A 21,530-nucleotide genomic window follows, 5' to 3' on the forward strand; every position below is an offset into this window, starting at 1 on the left:
TACATAAAAATCCAGATTTCTGCCCTTCTATAAAACCCAGAAAATCTGGTAACCCAGGGCCTGCAGTCCCACGAGGCAGTAACTGACCAGAGCATAACAGGAATGTGTCTCCTATCTTCCCCAGTCCCACCACTCCCTACTGCCTCCCAACGGTGTGCTGAGGGTCCCTTACCATTTTACCATTTTGCTCCCAGTTTGCTGCTTTCTCTATAATAGAGCAAGATCCAGCCATACTCCCAACTCTATATAAAAGAGGAAAAATGAAGAAGTCCTGGAGGACCTCCTGTTTCTCGTCCCCAGCTGGTTTTGCCCTTTGTCTTTCTTGCCCAGTGGCCTCTGTAGACGTTCAAGTTTGTCACCCCTGATGTAGCATCAGGACATAAAGCTGGGTCACGGTGCTTCTCTGTGCCAGCTCCAAAGTGTCCTGTAGATGCCGGGGAACTATTGAGAAATCTGCATTCAATTATTCAACTAATAGTTGTAGCAGAAGGCGAAGCAGAATGTTCATGCCCCATTCACATCCCTCCAGCCTCACCATCTCAGCAGGCTCCTGCTGTGGTCCAGTTGCTGCCATTTGCAGCAGCTCGTGGCCGGAGGGCTCTCTCCAAAGCTCTTGAAGGCCCCTCTGGCCCAAGCATGGTAGGTTGAAATGGTCCCCCTACCCTGGATCGCCTCTCCTGCCCGGAGGTGGTGGACAAATGGGCGTCTCCTTCACCTCTCGGCAACGTCTGACACCGCCTGCCAGAGGTCGCGGGCTGGAGGACACACCCGTCAGTCACCAGCTGTTTCCCTTCCCAGCTCCCCCACTGGTGCTTCCTGGGGTCGTCACCTCCTAGATAAATGACTTGCCTTTAAATCCTCACCTCAGGCTCTGCTTCGAAGAAGCGCAAACTAAAACCTCCTTATTCAGCAGCTGCTCTGTGCTGCGGGACAAAGAGGACAGTTTCTGCTCTTAGGGACCTTACGTGGTAGCCGGATGAGAGAGCCCCCAAATAAGAAAACGAGCGATATGTATCCTTTTAATATGGGAAGAGAAGAAATCATTCAGTAGAATGTGGTGGTTTTAAAATATGTCCACCCATGCCCGTTTCACTCATGGGTGAATGTGGCCAAAAGGTACAAACTTTCAGGGGCGCCTGGGTGGCTCAGTCAGTTGAGCATCTGCTTTAAGCCCTGGTCATAATCCCAGGGTCCTGGGATCGAGCCCCGCATCGGGGCTCCCTGCTCAGCGGGAAGCCTGCTTCTCCCTCTGCCTCTGACCCTCCTCCCTGCTTGTGCTCTGTCTCAAATAAAAAAATAAAATATATTTTTTTAAAAAGGTACAAACTTGCAGATATAATATAAATAAGCCCTGTGGTTGGAATGTCCAGCATGGTGACTATAGGTAGCCATACTGCCTATATAGTTGAAAATTGCTAAGAGAGCTGATCTTAAAAGTTCTCATCACAAGAAAAAAACTGGTACTATATGTGGTAATGGGTGTTAACTAGGCTTATTGTGGTGATCATGACATATATATGTATATAATCATTATACATACTATATATATGTATATAATCAATCATTATATTATACACTTAAAATGAAATGTTATGGGGTGCCTGGCTGGTGTGGTCAGTTGAACGATCGACTCTTGGTTTCAGCTCGGGTCATGATTGGGAGATCGAGCCCCAAGTCGGGCTCCATGCTCAGCACGGAGTCGGCTCGAGATTCTCTCTCCTTCTCCCTCTGCCCTCCCTCTCATGCTCTCTCTCTCTCAAATAAATAAATATTTTTAAAAAATGAAATGTTATATGTCAATTATATCACAATAAAAAGAATTTTAAATATATCCACAAATTCTTTGATACTCTCTCTTTCAAGGAACAGAGCCCCATCTACCCCCCTCTTGAGTGTGGCTGGATTGAGTGACCATCATCTAATGAATAGAGTATGACACAGTGACAGAATGGGGCAGAACTTCAGCCTCTCTCTCTCTCGGATCACTGGCTCTATGGAAAGCCAGCCATCATGTTGTGAGGGCATTCAAGCAGCCCTCTGGAGAGGTCCGCATAGTGAGGAGCCAAGGGCCCCCCACTGACAACCGTGTGGGTGCACCATCTTGGAAGAGGCTCCAGCCCAGCCTTCAGATAACTGCAGCCCCAACAAAATCCTGATGGCAACCTCATGAGAGACCCTGACCCAGAACCACTCAGCTAAGCCACTCTCAGATTTCTGGTCCTCAGAAACTGTGAGATAATAAATATTTTTTAAAAGATTTGTTTATTTTAGAGAGAGAGAGAGCAGGGGAGGGGCAGAGGGAGACGGAGAGAATCTCAAGCAGACCCCATGCTGAGCACGGAGCCTGACTTGGGGCTCCATCTCACGACCTGATATCACTACCTGAACCAAAACCAAGAGTCGGACGCTTAACCAACCCACCCGGGTGCCCCAAATATTTGTTGTTTGAAGCCACTAAATTTTAGGGTAATTTGTTACAATAGCAATAGAAAATGATGGGTGAGGGAGTTTATTTAAATGTGTGGTCAATGAAGCCTTCTCTCAAGTGGTGACATTTAAACAAGGATCAGAAAGAAATTAGCCATGGGGGTAACTGAGGAAGAGGATTCCAAGGAGAAGGAAGATATGATCTGTGCAAAGGCCCTGAGGTAGGAGCACACCTATCCAAGGAACAGTGATGAGGCTAACACGGCCAGAGTGGTGGGAGCACAAGGGAGGTAGGGCCCGAGAGAGGTCAGATGGAGCTACAGCAGTTCTCAATGAGGGGCACTACCACCCCTCAGGTTGGGGGTAGAAACAGGCAAGAGTTTGGTGTTGTCACAATGCGTGGGGTTGCTTATTGGATTTGGATATGGAAGCAGGGACACATAACATCCTGCACTGTGACAACCAGTCACCCGTCATGAAGAACTGCCCTGCCCAAGATGCCCAGATCGAGACGTAGGAGAATTTGGAACAGAGGAGAACGATCCTATTTGTTCTTTTAAAAGATTTCTCTGTGTAGAACAGCATGTAGAGTCTGCTACCTTTTCTGTACAAAGGGGGCAGAAAAATATATTCATATTTGCCTGTTCTTGCATAAAGACACTATAGAAAGATATATCTGCTTCTGGTAATAATGGACATCTGTTGGGGTTTTGCAAACTGGGCCAGTGGGGGCCTGGGGTAAGAAGGGAGACCTTTCAAAGAATACCTCTTCGTGTATTTAAATTTTTTTGAACATGTGACTATACTACTGATCAAATAATTAGAAATCAAAAGGGATCATCTTGGCCATTGAGGGCAAGGGGGAATTTTAGAGAAGCGAGGCTGGAGGGACAGGAGTACAATATGATTTGAAATAGGAGTTGAAATTGTGGGGTGGGGGAGGTTGGCTTGGAGCTCAGAGGGAATGGGGTTCAGTTTTTAAGACCTTGTTCCAGCTGGTGTGTGAGGGGCTGGCTTTGCCTACTACGAAGGTGACCATCTCAGCTTGGGCTGCTGTAACAAAATACCATAGGTGGGGAAGCGGTGGGGGGCGGCTTCAACAGCAGATGAATTTCTCACAGTCCTGGAGGCTGGGAAGTCCAAGATCAAGGTGCCGGCAAATTCGTTCCTGGTGGCAGCTCTCTTCCTGGCGTACAGACAGCCACCTTCTGTGTTCTCACATGGCAGAGAGAGAGGGGGAGAGAGGGAGGGAGCGTGACAGAGAGGGAGGGGGAGAGGGAGGGAGGGTGGGCTTGCAGGAGCTCTGGTCTCTACCTGTTCGGATAAGAACACTAATCCCATCATGGGGGCCCCACCCTCACAAGCTCATCTAAACCTAATCACCTCCCAAAGGCCCCACCTCCTAATACCATCACACTGGGGGTTAGGGCTTCAACATAGGAATTTGGGGAGACGGCAAATATTCAGTCCACCGCACCTACCTGGGAACAGAACCTGAGGCAGGGACCCAGATGCCCGTTAATTTGCGGGGAGGACTCTCAGGAGAAAGAGTGAGGGAAGCAGGATGGGCCGAGGAAGGGGCTCAGCCAGGATGTGGGTTCAGCTGGATCTAGCCCCAGCCCGATCCCACTGGGAGCGCCGGGGTGTGAACTCCATCATATGGTCTGTTCCAACTTGAGGCAAGGGGGCTGGCCTTTAGCACCCCCATATCAGAAAGCGATTGGCTGTGGGCTGCACCTGGGGGGAGGGGATGGCTCCCTGGCATCTCCAGAGGAGGGGGCTCCCAGCACACGTCACGCTCCAGAGAAAGGGCAGGTGTGAGTCACCGGCAGCCGACACCCGAAGCAGGCAGAAGATGGGTGCGCTGGCCCAGAAAAGGGGACGTGGCCTGGGCGGGGACACCGGCAGTGTCTCCCGCAGTAGCCACCGGCCACGCACAGCTAGGGGAGGCCTGGCCCCATCCTTCATCTTATTTTTATTTAGCAAACACCTAGCACGCCGGGCACGGTTCTTAGAGCCGTACACGTTTAAATCTGCACAACAACCTATGAGGCAGGCACTGTTTTTACCACTACTCTCGACTGCGGTCGCAGGGAGCCTCCCCCCGCCCCGAGCCCCCAGGCCCACTGAGCCCCCCGCCCCTGCCAGTCACCCCCATCCATCTTGCAGCCCAGCGCCCCCAGCTCTCGCCGCCTCCGCTTGGCAAATCCTTCTTCCCGCTCTTAATTGATTCTTAATCTGCAGCCTTGGGGCAGCGCTGCTGAGAAGGCAGGTGGAAATCATTTCCTTCAGCGCCAGCCGGAGCTCAGGGCATCTGAGGGGAGCCCCCATCCCCACCCGACCTCCCCCCGCCGCCCCGTTTCTTGCAGTCCTGGGCCCACAGTCCCCACCTACGCTCGTCCCCTTTTCCCTCTGCTTCCCCACTTGCTCTCATTCCCCAGGGCTTGAGGGGGAGAATGTGGCAAAAAGAAAGGACCAGAGCTTTCTGGGGGCACTGGGAGACAGTGAAAGGGCATCATGGTGCCCATCCAAGGCCCACTTGTCCGCTGAGCCCAGAGGTTCTCACGGGGCCGATTCTGCCCCCCAGGGGCAATTTGGCCATGTCTGGAGACATATTTGGTTGTCACGACTTGGGGGTGGGGGGCAGAGTGCTACTGGTATCTGGCGAGCAGAGGCCAGGGATGCCACTCAACACCCTTCAGAGCACAGGAGGGCCCCACCACAGAGAAGGATCTGGCAGGTCCCAATGCCAACAGTGTCCCACTGAGGACGCTCTAGGCTTTGCCTGGGACCCTGTACTTGCAGCTACTACCAGCTGAGGGTGCAGCCTTGGGGGGCGCGGGGGAGGCGGGAGATGCCGGGACATCAGAGACATTTTAGAGCAGGTGACCCTGATGTGCAGCCAGGGCTGAGAACCACCCAGCAGAGGGTCGGCTTTCAGTCCCCCCCACCCCCATCGTCCTCTCTGGGCACCCGAGTCTGTCGACGGAGGGGGCGGAATAATCTTCTGGAAACAGCTCCACAGACCCCGGCTCACATCGCCTTTCCGCCTCCCTGCATCTGCAGCAGTCTCTCTGGGCCTCCCCCACACGGTTAGGGGACCCGGAGGACCTCCAGGGAGCAGAGGACTCTGAGGTGGCCCAGCCCCCTGACCCTCCCGCTGGGGTCCGGACAAGGGGGATGAGGCGGACAGGCCCCAGACGCTCAAGTGTGACGTGGAAGTCCAAACACACAGAGAACGGAGTGAGAGGCTGGACCGAGGGAAGCGCTAACCCCTCAGGAGGACGACGGGGTGAGTGTCTGAAGGAGCTGGGGCAATGGCGGGGGGCAGAGACTGAGGGAGGCCAGAGCCCAGGTGTGGGTGCAGACGAGCCAGCAGGTCACCCGTCCCCCAAACACACACTCACATCCCCACACAGTCACATACGCGCACGCCCTCAAATTCCTCAAATTCCCACACAGCCACACGTTCTCACACCTCCACACACACATTCGCACCCTCACCCAGTGACACACCTTCACACACTTAAATTCCCACATAGCCCCCACACACACTCACAACTTCACACCCTCAAGCTCCCCCCACCCGTCCCCACAAATCCTCCCAGTTACACATTCTCCCTCTCACACGTGGTCACACACACAGTCACGATCGTCCCCCACACTCACACACACATACGCACACACGCAGGCTTGCCAAACACCTCTGGCTTCCCTGCCCTCGCCCCCCACCCCTCCGCCAAAGCCACCCTAAGACTCTGTAAATGTCACCGGCTGCCTGCCCTGGCCTCGGCAGGCCAGGGAGGCCGGGGCGGGAGGGGAGCCGTGGGCCGGGCGCTGACCCTCAGCTCCGCCACAAGCACCCCGAATCTGTCTGCTTTAGGGCTGGGCAGATTTAAAGACAGAGACCCCCCCTCAAAAAAAACACCAGAAACTTCCCGCCCCATCCCCAGCACCACCTGGGTCTCCAAGGCCAGGCCGACCAGCCCCCGGCCTGGAGTGGTCCTTTGTCACTGTTCGTTCATTGCTTCATTTTGCATATTTGATTTTGTGCCTCCAGTGTGTCCGACCCCCACCCCTGGTGGAGCAGGCCTGGCGGGACCCGGTCCCCCATTCTTTTTCCCCTTCAGCCAGGGATGTCTTCTGAGTGGGCTGCACCCCATCCTGCAGCCCCCACTAGGGAGTCCCACGGGCATTTCTAGCCCACTCTCCGCTGCAGAGACTTTGCTCGAAAACAGCTAATTATATCCCTCCCCCAAAGACAGTCTGGTGGGGCTTGGGTGGCGTTGGGTGAGCGTGCCCCGCGTCCGCAGCCGGTGGCCCGCGGGCCAACACACAGATTTCTATATATTTCTAATTCCACAGCAATACTTTGATTAGAGAGCCGAGGTGTTGTGTACGACCTCAGGGACCTCATTATTTTTCTAACTCAAATAAATACGGCATTCAGAAGGCAGGGAGGGGCGGAGGGGGTGGAGGAAAGAAAAGTCACAGGAAACCTCATCTATAAAAAGAATTCAGGCCTTAATGAGCTTTTAAAACTTGCCAACCCCTCTCCCCCCTCCTCAATCTATAAACAGAAGACATGGCTTCTGGCTCCAGCCCCCAGATTTGGGGGGGGGCAGGGTGGGCACAGTGGGGTGGGGACGCAACTGGGTGTCTAAGATTTTGGGGGGCTCCCAGATGCTGGGAGGATGGGAGCGGTCTCTGTCCAAGCTCAGTGGGAATCGTCCCCATTTGGGGGCCCACTGGGGCTGGGCCCAAGCTGGCATGAGCAGGAGGAAGAGAGAAGCTGCCTTGCCTCATCTTTGTGTGTCTGGAAATTCTTTCTAGAGCTTCCTGCAGGAGAGGCTGGGGTGGGGAGATGGGGAAACTAAGGCAGGGCAGAGCAAGGAAGTCTGGACCACCGGCACCCTCCCTAACCCCCCTTCATGCTGGGGCAGACAAGCCTTGGGTCTGCCCCGGGCTGTTGGGGGGCCCTGCCACCCTCAGTGGCTCCGACATTGGGATGGGTGTGGACAGAGTGAGGTGGTGACCACAGAGCTCCCCGGAGGGCAGGGTGACCTCCGAGTCACTGCCCATGTCGCCTTTCTAACAGGAGCAAGGAAGCTGCCCAGAGCGAGCAGCAAAGCCAATTTCGGGTGAAAGATGAGTTCAATGAGCAGAAATGAGCTTGGAACTGAGAAATTTTTGCATGACGAAAATTCTCGGAACAGAGCAGACCCAGGGCAGTGGGCAGGGGCCTTAAGAAGGACTCAGGGGTGGGGTGGGGGGGAACAAGAGGGAATCTGTAAGAAAAAAGATTCAGGGCACTCAAGTGACTGCCGGGGGGCGGGGTGGGAAGATGCAGGGGCCGCGTGAAGCGCCAAGGGGCTCTCCCTACCCCTCAATCTACAGAGCAGCCCCTGTCCCTCGCTCTCTCCCCACCCCGCTGCAGCTTTCTTTGGGACACTTCTTCTGTCACCCTCCGATGTGATGTTGGTCTTCGGCCTCACCTTTGCAAAGAGGGTTTTGTTTGTCTTGAAGGGCAGGTAGGAAGAGGTCAGCTGGGAAGGTGGTTTCACCTTCCAGGGGGGAGGCCAGTACCCCTGGCTGAATGCTTGTGTCCCCTCAAAATTCAGACGTTGAACTCCGAACCCCCAAAGGGATGGTATGAGGAGGTGGGGCCTTTGGGGTGATTAGGCCCTCATGAATGGGATCAGTGTTCTCATAAAAGGGATCCCAGAGAACTCCCTTGCCCCGTGCGCCGTGTGAGGACGCAGCAAGACCACCATTTATGAACCAGGGAGAGCGCTCTTACCCGACGCTGTATCTGCCGGCACCTTGATCTTGTACCTCCAGCCCCCAGAACTTTGGGAAATAAATGCTGATTTGTAATAAGCCACCATCCTATGGCATTTTGTTATAGCAGCGTGAACAGAGACAGGGAGTGTGAGGGGTGTGCAGAGGGGTGTAAGCTGCGGGCTGCTGGGGAACCGGCGGGGGCAAGGGGACCTGGTTTGCGGTGTTTGCCAACTTCCATGGTGTAAGTTCTCCCACCTTGGTTGATTTCAAGCTGCTAACGTGGTGTCACTAAGCCCCAAGCTAGGAAGAGATGTGCAGAATCGGCTCCGTGAGCCAGACCTGGAGTTGGCCCTTTTCCAAATCTGGCTCAGGAAGAAGAGAAGGGGAGAGGATGAAGCAGGCCTCCTTCTATTCCAGGCCCACTGGCTCTTCCCTCGGCCGGCCTGGCATGCTCTTCCCCCAGATAGCACCTGAGTCTTCCCCACCTGCTCCGAGTGGACCCCATCCCACCCTCTTGCTGGCCCTGCCCCTCCAAGCCCACCCATGCAGGTCTCATGACTGCCATAATCCCACTTTATAAATAGGGGACACTGAGGCACGGGGGTGATGTGGGGTGGGTGGAGCCCTGGCCTGAAGGGAGAGAGCCAGAGGGCGACAGACTGGCCGCTGAATCTACATGCTTAACCACCGGGCTTCACGGACGGACGCCCTCCTCGATTCTGTGATTCCCCTCCTCCGTATGATGTCATGGACACTCTTCACTGCTTTTTGTGCTAAAGAGCAATGCAAGCCCCCAGTTCTGCTGTCTGAGCATGGCCAAGTCACTTCCCCTCTCTGGGCCTCAGTGTTCCCTTCTGCAAAATGGGAAGAGAGTAGCACCTGCCCCTGACGTGGGGCTGTGCGCCATCACGTCGGGAACACGAGGTCCATGTACCTCTAGGGCAAGGTCTCTTGACTTCGGCAGGACTGACATCTGAGGCTGGGTCAGTTTTGTGACCTGGCCCGTCCTGTTCATTGTAGGATGTTTCGCAGCGTCCCTGGCCTCCACCCACTGGATGTTGATAAAACCCACGCCCCGACTTGTGCCGACCAAAATGTCTGCCGCTGTTGCCTAACGCCCCCTGGGAGGGCAGACTCGCCTCCTGCTGGAAAACACCGCCATAGACGAGCGGGTTTTCACACTGTCTACATGTTGGAATCAGCCAGGGAAGTTTGAAAGCTCCCTAAAGCCAAACCGACCCAATTACTTCAGACTCTCCGACCGGGGTCAAGGGTCATCATTGTGAAAGCTCCCCAGGTCATCCCAATTTTCAGCGAGGGCTGAGACCAGTGATGGGCGGCCAGCGGCGCACGCACAGGGGACAGTGGAGGAAGGCCTAGCGAAGGTGTGGGGCCCCGTCCAGGGAAACTAGTAAAGGGTGACGTGAGGTAACCCCAGGGCCACTAGCAGCCACGTCACTGTCCTGTTTCAGCTCAAGCTGTCACAACAGAATATCACAGACTCACTGGCTTACAAACAACAGATCTATACACAAGTAACAGATTTACAACTCACAGCTCTGGAGGCTGCAAGTCCACGGTCAAGGCGCTTTCCTCCTGGCTGGTTCACAGCTGCCTCCTCGCTGTGTGCCCACGGGGCCACGCCTCTGGGTGTGTGCAGAGGGAGCACGAGATCTCTGGTCTCGTCCTCTTCTTATAAGGACACCAGTCCTATGGGATCAGGGCTCCACCCTTATGACCTCATGTAACCTTAATTACCTCCTTTAAGGCCCCATCTCCACGTGCAGTCACACCGGGGATAAGGGCTTCCGCGTAGGAATTTTGCAGGGACACCATTCAGTCCACACTAGGGCGAATGGAAGAACATCCAGCCCACAGCCGGGCCGGGAGCCTCTCAGTGTCGTGTGGGCAAACAGACCTTTTGTGAGCGTGGGTTCTCCATGCACCTGCAGACAAAGGGCAGGAGGGATGAGCGGGGCCTGCCGAGCACTGTAGTGGCTCATAAATCTATGCATGAGGAACGAGGTACGGGGAGCACGGCTGTCAGAGACCTGTCCAAAGGGTGATTCATGCAGGACAGTGTCCCCAGAGCTGATGACCCCTCCTGACATGGGTGCCCAGGCAGCTGCAGAAGGAACAAGGGAGCCCCAGTGGACCGGGGCCTGAGCCAGGTTCCCCAACTCTCCAAGTCCATCCTCAGTTGACAAAGAGGAGTGCTTTCTGGTTCCATATTTGGGCAGGAAGAGGATTTCCCATCCCTGAAAAGTTCCGGAGAAGCTGGGGAGATGTGAAAGGTATGCAGACCTGATGGGGGGAGGGGTGGCGGGCAGGAATGGTATGCACACAGCTCGGCTCAAGGAAGGGGGACACCCCCTTTTTTCCTTTTTTTAAGTAGGCTCCACATCCAGCGTGGAGCCCACTGTGGGCTCCGAACTCACGACCCCGAGATCAAAACCTGAGCTGAGATCAAGAGTCGGACGCTTACATGACCGAGCCACCAGGTACCCCACCATCTCACCATTTTTAAGTGTCCAGTGGCCTCAGGCGCATTCATAGTGTGGTGCAGTTGTCACCATCGTCCACCTCCGGAGCTCTTTCCATCTTGTAAATCTGAAATTCCGTCCCCAAGAAATACTAACTCTCCATTCCCCCTCCCACCAGCCTCTGACACCCTCCATCCTACTTTCTGTCTCCATAATTTTTCCTGCTCTAAGTCCCTCCTATAACTGGAATCACAAGAATTTGTCCTTTAGTGTCTGGCTTATTTCACTCAGCATAATAATGTCCTCAGGGTTCATCTATGTTGTAGCCTGGGTCACAATTCCCTTCCTTTTTAAGGCTGAATCATACTCCCTCGTATGAAAGCACCACATTTTGTTTATCCATTCTTCTGTTGATGAGCCCTTGGGTTGCTTCTACATTTTTGCTATTGTGAATAATGTTGCTGTGGGGGCGCCTGACCGGCCAGTCAGAGGAGCATGAGACTCTTGATCTCGGGGTTGTGAGTCTGAGCCCCACATTGGGTGTAGAAATTACTAAAAAAAATAAATAAATAAACTTAAAAAAAATATACTGCTGTGAACATGGGTGTACAAATATCTCTTCAAGACTGGCTTTCAGGGCTGCCTGGGTGGCTCAGTGGGTTGCACATCCAACTCTTGATTTTGGCTCAGGTCATGCTCTCAGGGTCGTGAAATCGAGCCCTGCGTCAGGCTCCATGCTGGGCATGGAGCCTGCTTAGGATTCTCTCTCTCCCTCTGCCCCCAACATCCCACCTCACTCACACATGCACTCTCTCTCTCTCAAAAAAAAAAAAAGAACCTGCTTTCAATTTTTTAAAAAGATTTTATTTATTTATTTGAGAGACAAAGAGATAGCAAGAGAGAGCACAAGTGGGGAAGGGGGAGAGGGAGAAGCAGACTCCCCACCGAGCAGGGAGCCCGACTCGGGGCTTGATCCCAGGACACTGAGATCATGACCAGAGCCAAAGGCAGATGCTTAACCACCTGAACCACCCAGGTGCCCCTCAGTTTTCAATTTTTGAGGGGTATATAACTAGAAGTGTGATTGTTGGATCAGTGGTAGGTGTATCATTAAACCCAGTGAGGTCTACTGTGTGCCTATCAGTATTTTAAGACTGGGGATACAGCGGGGCACCTGGGTGACTCAGTCATTAAGCGTCTGCCTTCGGCTCAGGTCATGGTCCCAGGGTCCTGGGATCGAGCCCCGCATTGGGGTCCCTGCTCAGCGGGAAGCCTGCTTCTCCCTCTCCCACTCCCCTGCTTGTGTTCCCTCTCTCGCTCTCTCTCTGTCAAATAAATAAATAAAATCTTAAAAAAAAAAAAAGAAGATTGGGGATACAGCAATGAACAAAACAGAGGCCCCTGTCCTCTGAGAGTTAATGTTCCAGCAGGGGGAAAGGCAAGGCAATGAATTAGTTAAATAAAGGAAAACCAAGCAGAGAAGCGGAATGGGGAGTGCTGGCTTGGAGTTGCAATTTTATTTTATTTTATTTATTTTTTATTTTTTATTTTTTTGGAGTTGCAATTTTAATGGGGTGGCCAGGGAAGGCCTCACGTATGAAGAAAGTGACTTTTGAGCAAAGACCTGAAGGAACTGAGGGAGTTTTATTAGTTATCTACTGCTGCGTACCAATTACCCCCAAATCTAGTGGCTCGAAACAACATGGGTGATCTTCTGGCATCTGTGGGTCAAGAATCTGTGCGCAGCTTAGCTGGACTGGGTATCTCATTGAGGGTGCAGTCAAGGCATCCCCTGGGGGTAAGGTCATCTCAAGGCTCTGCCGGGGAGGATCTGCTCCCAAGCGCACACACAGGGGGCTGTTGGCAGAATTCGGTTCCTCGCTGGCTGTGGGCTGAAGGCCACTCTCCCTTCTTTGCCACACGGACCTCTCCATAGGACAGCTCACATCATGGCCACTGGCTTCATCAGAGTGAGCAAGCGAGAGGATAAGAGAGAATGCTAGTGAGCGGGAGAGCCCGCCAGGAGGGAAGTCACAGTTTTATAACCTAATCTTGGAAATGACATACCACCACTTTTGCCACACACGTCCTATTGGTTAGAAGTGAGTGGTCCAGCCCTCACTCGAGAGGCAGGGACCATGCGAGACCATCTTAGATGCTGCCTACCACAGGAACCATGCAGATATCTGGGGGAACAGCATTCCGGGCAGACGGAACAGCATGTGCGTGCAAGAACAAGCCTGGAATGTGCTCAGGACAAGAAGGACAATGTGAATGGAGCATCGCCTGAGGACAGGGGAGGAGTAGAAGGCTGAAATTTTTTCTAAGAGCCATAAGAAGCCACTCGACTATTTCAAGGCAGGCCACGATGTCATTGGATTTAATTTTGAGAAGTTTCATGTGATACTCATAGAAGTAATATGGTACCTGGGATTTGCTTTAAAATAGTCCATTAAAAAAAAAAAAAAAAGTTGGGAGGTGAGAGATAAAACAAGATGGGCAAATGTGGATGATCATAGAAGTCAGGTGACTGGGCCATCCAGGCTCTTCACATTCTTCTATTTTTGCATGTGTGTGAAAGTTTTCTATAATAAAAAGGGAAGTAATAAAGATAAACTATGTACCTGGTTTTGGTGGGGAGAGAAGCAGCTGTGGGGGATCCAGGGCAGAAGCAGGGTTTTAAGGCAGAGGTCACAGCAATGGTCCAGGCTACAAGCCATCAGCCTGACCAAAATCAGAGGCCGACAATACCAAGTGTTGACAAGATGTGGAGGAACTGGAACTCTCATCCAGGGCTGGTGTGTGTGAAACAATTTGCCAGGTGTTTTCTGTTTTATAAAGTCACACACTACAGCCCAGCAATTCCCTTCCTGGGTATTTACCCAAGAGGAATGAACACATATGTCTGCGCAAAGATCTGTTGGCAAATGTTCATAGCAGCTTGGTTCGTTCTTGCCAAAAAGCTGGAAACACCCCAAATGTCTACCAACAGGAGCACGGATGAACAGGCTGAGGTCCATTCACACCATGGAGTACTCCGCAGCAGATACTGGAGACTAGGAAATCTCAGGATGCTCACTGCTGAGAAGCAGCACCCAGACCAAAGAGGCCACCCTCTGGGGTTCTATTTGCATGGAATTCTCCAGAAGGCTAGACTAACCCACAGAGATAGAAATCAGAAGAGTGCTTGGGGCGGGGTGGGGGACGAGAGGGCTGGGATCCTTCTGGGACTTTCTGGATGGAAAAGTTCCAGACTCTGGCGGGCGGCGGGCCCAGGGCCCACGCACGTGTCAGGCACGCAGGCAGCAGAACCTGCTGGATGGAAGCGGTGTCTCAGTAAAGTTCCAGGGCAGGTGGCGCCACGCCCGGTGTGAAGGCAGTGGCGTGAGCAGTGGGATTCCGAGCTGAGCTCCGAGGCCGAGCTTGCAGGCCTCGCTGGCGGCTGGGCTGGCGGCTGGGCGGGACTTGGGGGCGTCAGAGGAAGCCCCCCGCCGCCCCCAGGTAGGGGAGGAGGAAGCCTAGACCTCCGACCCCGCCGGGACGCGCGGCGGGTCTAAAAGCTTCGCTGCAGCGGTCCTGGCGGTCGATAGCAGACACCCCGGCTCCGTCCCGCCTGCCCGGCAGCCCAGCCCCTTCCCGCCAGCCCAGCCCCCGGGAGGGGACCCCGGCCGGGGGGAGCCTACTCCGCAGCCCCCCGCCTGGCGCTGGTCCCCCTCCCCGAGGCTCCGCCTTCTCAGCCACTGAGACGTGCCCTCGTCCCGGGGGGTGGGGGGGGTGGGCGGCACGGGCCAGCCAGCGAGCCAGCCGCGCAGGGGGCTGCCCTGGGATGAGCCTGCCCTTGCCCCCCTTTCCCCCATTGAAACTCCTAAAGAGCAGGAGCTGAGGTCTTCCCTCGTCGCCAGGGGCGAATAAATCTTTGACTTAGAGTCACCTCTTTGGGGCCATTCAGGCTTGGGGTCATTCATTCATTCATTCACCAAATATCTATGGAGCGTCTAATCCCCCCCGCCCCCCGCCCTCCTGGAGTGGACATCCTAGCCCTGCTCAGAACAACAGATACACGACGAAGCCACAAACAAGGGCACACAGGTCTTTTAAAATTTCCCGGGATCCACACTTTAAAAAGTAGAAAATAAGTAGATGCAATTAATTGTAATCCTATATTTTATTTAACCTACTATGGCCAAAATATTCCCCATTCCACATGCACTTCAATATAAAAAATGATTAATGAGATATTATACATCCTTTTCTCTGTACTAAGTCTTTGAAATCTGGTATGTTTTCACTTGGAGCGTATCTGAATTCTCAGTGGTCATTTTCAAGCACTCAGTAGGTACACTGTAACTAGTGGTGACCACGTGGGCTGGCACAGGCCAGGAGGATGGCAGGGGACAGGTGAGAGGGATGAAGGAGCACAGGGGACACAGTGAGGCCTTTGGGCTTCAGTGTAGTGAGACCAGGTCCTCCAGAAAGTTTTGAGCAGGGCAGGAGCATGATCTGACTTTAAAAAAAAAAAAAAATCCCTTTGGCTGCTGCGTTAAAATAAGTGGGGAGGAGGCAGGGACTTAACCTTGAAATGCACGAAAAAATGAGGTGAACGGATGAACCAACTGTGGTCCACCCAGACAGTGGAGTATTATTTCGCGCTAAAAAGGAATGGGCCATCAAGCCGTGAAAAGACAGGGAGGAACCTTAAATGTCCATTGCTAAGTGGAAGAAGCCAATCTGAAAAGACTCTAGGTACTGTGTGATTCTCACTATATGACATTCTGGAAAAGGCAAAACTATGGAGACCGTAAGGAGATCAGTGGTTGGTGGGGGCTGGGAGGGATGAACAGGTGGAGCACAAGATTTTTAGGGCAGTGAAAAATACCCTGTATGAGATTATAATGGTGGATACACGTCATTCTGCATTGGTCCAAACCCACAGAACGTAGAAGATGCAGAGTGAAGTGTAACGTCCGTACGTAACGTCCGACTTTGATTGACTATGACGCGTCAGTGTGGGCTCATCAGTTGTAACCAATGCACCCTCTGGTGGGGCCGGTGATAGCGGGGAGGCCGTGCCTTGGTGGGGGCAGAGGGTGTATGGGAAATCTCTGTACCTTCCCTCAAAAGTTTGTTGTGAACCTCAAACCGCTCTAAAAAAGATAAATTCTTAATTCGCAAAAATTGTAACGAGGTGGGTGGGTGGGTGGATGGAAAGACAGATAATGACAAATCAAGCCAAGCGTCAACCGCGGACTCTAGGTGGTGGGCGTACACGTGGGTGCTCACCGGACAGTTCTTTCCATTTTTCTGTACATTGGACAACAGTGATGCTAAATTGTGGACGAGCAGACTGTGTTCACGTCCTGGGGCTGCTGTGACAGATGACCACAGACCGGGGGGCTTAACCAACGGGAATTTTATTATCCCACAGTTCTGGAGGCCAGCAGTCTGAAATCAAGGTGTCCTCAGGGCCGCATCCCCTGGAAGGCAATAGGGGAGGATCCTTCCAGGCGTCTTCCAGCTCCTGGGGGCTCTGGTGTTCCCTGGCTTCCGGCCGCATCACCCCAATCTCTGCCTCGTCTTCATACGGCCTTCTTCCCTTCTCTCTGCTCTTCTGTCTCTGATAAGAACACTTGTCAGTGGATTTAGCCTCCGCTGTATAATCTAGGACCCTCTTATATTGCTCCTATCTTTATTACTTCTGCAAAGACTCTATTCCAAATAAGACCACATTCACATGTTCCAAGGGTTAGGACTTGGACATATCTTTTGCGAGGCACAGTTCGACCCACAACATAGGCCATGTTTCATGGATCAGCCGTGGGACCCAACACTCAGCACAGCCTCTCTGAGCCCTTCTTGGTGGCACACAGTAGGTGCTCAATAAACAGGAGCTATTGTTTCCATCATGCCCAGGGCTTCTCCTGGCAGGTGGTCCACTTGTAAGCAGCCTCCGGGGACCCAGAGGACACATCGGAGCATCAGGCACACGGTCTGGTGCCATCTGGAGGAGAGGGAAGTGTCCTGGTTGATGGCCCAGGCCCTGGCATCAGAGGGACAAGGGTTTAAATCCTGGTCTCGCCACCTGAAAAACATAGTGACCTTGGGCGGGTGACTTTGAACCCCTGAGCTCCAATTTCCTTGTTTGTAATGAGGTGGGGATGTCATTCATTTATTCAGCAAGTGTTTACTGAGTACCTACTATATGCCAGGCGCTGAGTGTGAAGGGTGGGGATACAGTGGTGAACAAGAGAGGTGAGGTCTGTCCTCAGCAGGAAGATGAGAAATCTGCTGTGATGAGAAATGTGCTATTTTGAGAATTTAAATGAGCTGATGGGTTGGTGTAAACAGGTCAGTAGAGAGCGCTTCCTGGAGGAGGCAACATTAACTGGGGTCTAAATGACAAGAAGGAAGGGCGCCTGGGTGGCTCAGTCAGTTGAGTGTCTGCCTTCAGCTCAGGTCATGATCCCGGGGTCCTGGGATCGAGCCCCACGTTGCTCCCTGCTCGGCGGGGAGTCTTGCTTGTCCCTCTCCCTCTTCCCCTCCCCCTGCTGTGCTCTCTCTCTCTCTCTCAAATAAATAGATGAATAAAGTCTTTAAAAATAAATAAATAAATGACAAGAAGGAGCTGGCCATGTGAGAACCATCGGGAAGGGCATCCCAGGCAGAGGGAGAGCAGTCCCGGCTCCAAGGGAGTGATGATGGACTCATTCACTTTTTCATTCAACAAACATGTGTTCAGCACTGTGCACCTTCCACAGTGAAGAACAAAGAGATGACAGTTCCTGGCCCACGGTGAAATGCTCCGTGAACTTCAGCAATTATTGGTGGTGAGTAAATTTGGGGATCTCTCCGATTCCTTCCTTCTCAGTGGCTTCCCCGAGGGAAACACCTCTGCCCAAGACCTTCGCTCCATAGTGAAGTTGGCTTTCTTGTTTTTATTCTGGTTGTAAGATGACCCATACCAGGGGGGAAAATCAAGGCCAGTACAAGGAGAGAGAAATACCTGAATTTTCACCGCCTCGAAGAAAGTATAGTTAGCTCGAAGGACATCTTTCTGCATGTTTCTCTGGGCATTCGGGCATGCGCGCGTGCACACACAGGTTGGCACACACACATGCACACATGCCTACAAACTCCTATATATGCACAGGTGCTCGCAGCCATGCATACGCAATGCACACACCACACACATAAATGCATAAAAGCATGCAAACGCACGTGTATTCACACCCATACTCATAGATACGTGCCCAGATGCGTGCAAACACATGCATGCACAGAGGAGCAGGATTAGGGTGAAGTGAGTGAGGCTGATTTTTGAAACCAGGGCCAGATCCTGGCTGTATTTAAAAATTTGGCATTTTGTTCCTATGGATTTTTCCATTATTTTGATTTTTAAAAATATTGCATTAAAATATTTATCTTGATGACTGAGTTTTTTGACACCCCCTTAGATTTTCCTCCTGAAGTGACTGCCCCACTTGCCTCTCCGTCATCCCAACACACAGGCACACACGTACATACCTGTATGCACACACGTGCACATGTGTAAGCACACACTTATGCACGCACACGCACACATGTGCACATAAGTTCACACATACAACCCACTCACAGGTGTGAAGTCAAATCACACTTTTCCCGTGCCCCCAACCCTTTTTCCTAGTCACTACCCAGCGGTCCGGTGACATCCACCAAAGCCTGGAAGAAAAATAATACTGTACTTATGAGAACGACCTGCCTTCCAAAATGGAACAGAAGAGAATAGAAAATGTCAGAACTCAGTGCACAGAGATAGGATAAATATTACTTCATGAAATTTTTTTTTTTTTAAAGATTTTATTTATTCATTTGAGACACAGAGATACGGAGAGAGAGAGAGCATGAGCAGGGGGGAGACAGAGGGAGAGGGAGAAGCAGGCTCCCTGCTGAGCAGGACTCGATCCCAGGACCCTGGGATCATGACCTGAGCTGAAGGCAAACACTTAACTGACTGAGCCACCCAGGCGTCCCTAAAAATGAGTCTTTAGCTGATAAAATGGTCGGATTGTTCATCCTTGTGAGAAGTTTGGTGACTTTTTATCATTCCTTTGTGAGTCTCCTATTTATGCCCTGTGCCAATTTCACATGTGAGATATTTGTCTTTTTCTTATTGATTCATAAGTGCTCTTTGTATATTAAGGTCCTTAACATTTTTTTTTTTAAAGATTTTATTTATTTATTTGACAGAGAGAGACAGCGAGAGAGGGAACACAAGCAGGGGGAGAGGGAGAGGGAGAAGCAGGCTCCCGGCCGAGAGGGGAGCCTGATGCGGGGCTCGATCCCAGGACCCCGGGATCATGACCCGAGCCGAAGGCAGATGCTAAACAACTGAGCCACCCAGGCGCCCCAAGGTCCTTAACATTTTATCTGCCATATATGTGGCCAAGAATCTAATCTTTCTTTTTTTTTTTAAAGATTTTATTTATTTATTTGACAGAGAGAGACACAGCAAGAGAGGGAACACAAGCAGGTGGAGTGGGAGAAGGAGAAGCAGACTTCCCGCTGAGCAGGGAGCCCGATGCGGGGCTCGATCCCAGGACCCTGGGATCATGACCTGAGCCGAAGGCAGACGCTTAACGACTGAGACACCCAGGCGCCTGAATCTAATCTTTCTTGACCTAGGATCACTTTGAAGGGCCAGACAAGTCTGCTTTATTGCCCACCTGGCCTCAATGAATGTTTTTGTTCTGATGTGTCCTTGCTGCAGACTGCGTATTATTGGTACTTCCAGAAGCAAAAGTGGAGACCTTGAAGTTTTATAAACCTCAGTCTTATCCAAACCTGCATTTGAACAACACCTCAGCTTTCCGTGGCAGGAAAGTTGAGGCCTAGGAGTCAGGAGCCTCAGGTTTCGGTCCCAGTTCTACGGCCCACTACAATGACTGACAGCTCCTCTTTCCTCCAGCGTCAGAGATGTTGCAAATCCAGGCACCCCTATGGCCCATCCAGCCACGCCCACCTCCCACCCAGTCACGCCCACCTCCTCTAGCAGAGCGTAAGTAGCAGATGGAGAGGAATGGGTGACACCTCAAGTACGGTCAGGGAAACTGTACGAGGGGTCCCTGGCCTCGGAGGCTGGCAACCCCTGGTGCCCCCAGCACTTACCTGGCTAAGGAAAGAAAGCCCCTGGCTACTTGGAGCTACATTTGTCACCCTCTTTTTAATATACTCTTCTATATGGTTTCTCTGCGCCCTAGTTTTATCATCTGCAAAATGGGAATAATTTTAATGATAATGTGAGTTAGAGTCTGTAAAGCAGTTGAATGGTGCCTGACACATAGTAGGTGCTCAATAAACAACATCAGTGTTTCAGCGTCACTGCTGTATTGTTATTGAGGATAAGGTGTGGGATGGAAAAGCAGGGCCCCCGGGGGCACCTGGAACCAGCCCCAGGGGCAGGTGGGGCCCTGCACAGCGGTCTTTACCTGGTGCCATCTGGGTGGACCCTCAGGGGAGAAACTGAGGCCCCACCAATGCCCTTCCTCATCTCGGTGTCCCTACCCCAGCCCCTCCAAGGCCCAGAGCGGCCCCCTGGGAAAGTGGCACCGTGGGGACCGCGCTGCCCAGCACAATTACCGTTTTCATCCTCATTAAACCACATTTTCATTCTAATTAGAGTTTCACTGCCTCCCAGAGAGAAGGGCCGATTACTTTTCAGCATCATTACCAGCCTCTCCCTCCCTCCCTCCTTCCCACCCTCCCTTCCCACCCTGCCCAGGTGGCTGTTCCACACCGGCCAGCCTCTCTCTCTCTTCTCCCACCCTCCCTCCCTCTTGCCATCTCTTCACAGACTAGAGAGAAGTATGGGACGTTTATTTATTAGTCTCCTACTGGGTGTGGAGCTTGGTGTTAAGGACCTTCACCTACAGCATTGTCACCTTACCTTTGCCCTGCTCTAATTGATTCTTTTTCTTCAACACATCCCCCCCCCCCCCCCCCCCCGCCAACCATGCCCGTGATGTGTTTGTTCTGTTTATCATCTATCTCTGCTTTCCCAGAACGCCAGCAACCACCCATATCCCCGCGGCATTCCTGGGCATGCTGACCCCCTTCTTCCAACAGCCAGCCCCTGGCAGCCGGACCATTCCCAGGGCCAGCAGAACGTTCTGGAAAGCAAACACACTGCTGGAGCAGCCCCTGCCCAATGACTGATGGGGAGTGGTGGACAAATACCCCGGCTCCCCCGTCCCCTGGTGGGAAAGCTCTGAGGGGTGTGCTCAACCTGGTGTCTCAGCAGCCCCCGTAGGACTGAGCCCCACTTGCTAGCAGTGGAAACTCACTTGTGAACACACCCTCACTGACTGCCCTCCCTTCCCTTCCCTGCTTCCTCTCTCCCTTACCCGTGCTTTCTGGGCTCACCTTCCACCAGAATCCACTGCATCCAGGATCTCTACCCCCCTCCCCCCCCTCCCCCTCGAGGTTCAGGGAAGTCCAAGAGAGTTTCTTCCCTACACAGCACCCAAAGGATGGGTCACGAATACTTCTGCGGCTCTCTTTAGAAGCACCATTTCAACAAGACTGCAGCCTCACTGGGCAGTTCTGACCCACATTTGAAACAAACTCTTGGGGTGCTCTCCTTCAGAGTGGGGGTAAACTTCCTGGCACTTTTGTGGGGGGGGGCGCTTGGCAGTGTTCATTAAAATGGGCAGTTTTCCAACCCTCCACCATCAGTTCCCCTCCTGGGCATAAGCACTTTTGAGCATGGAGGTGGGAGCCAGGGTGGTTTTGGCAGGCTTGTTTGCGACCAGGCAAAGCGAGAAACAGCCCATGTGTCCATCCACAAAGGATGAGGAAATC

This window comes from Phoca vitulina, unplaced genomic scaffold (genome assembly GCF_004348235.1).
Source record: "Phoca vitulina isolate PV1807 unplaced genomic scaffold, GSC_HSeal_1.0 scaffold89, whole genome shotgun sequence".
Lineage (NCBI taxonomy): Eukaryota > Metazoa > Chordata > Mammalia > Carnivora > Phocidae > Phoca > Phoca vitulina.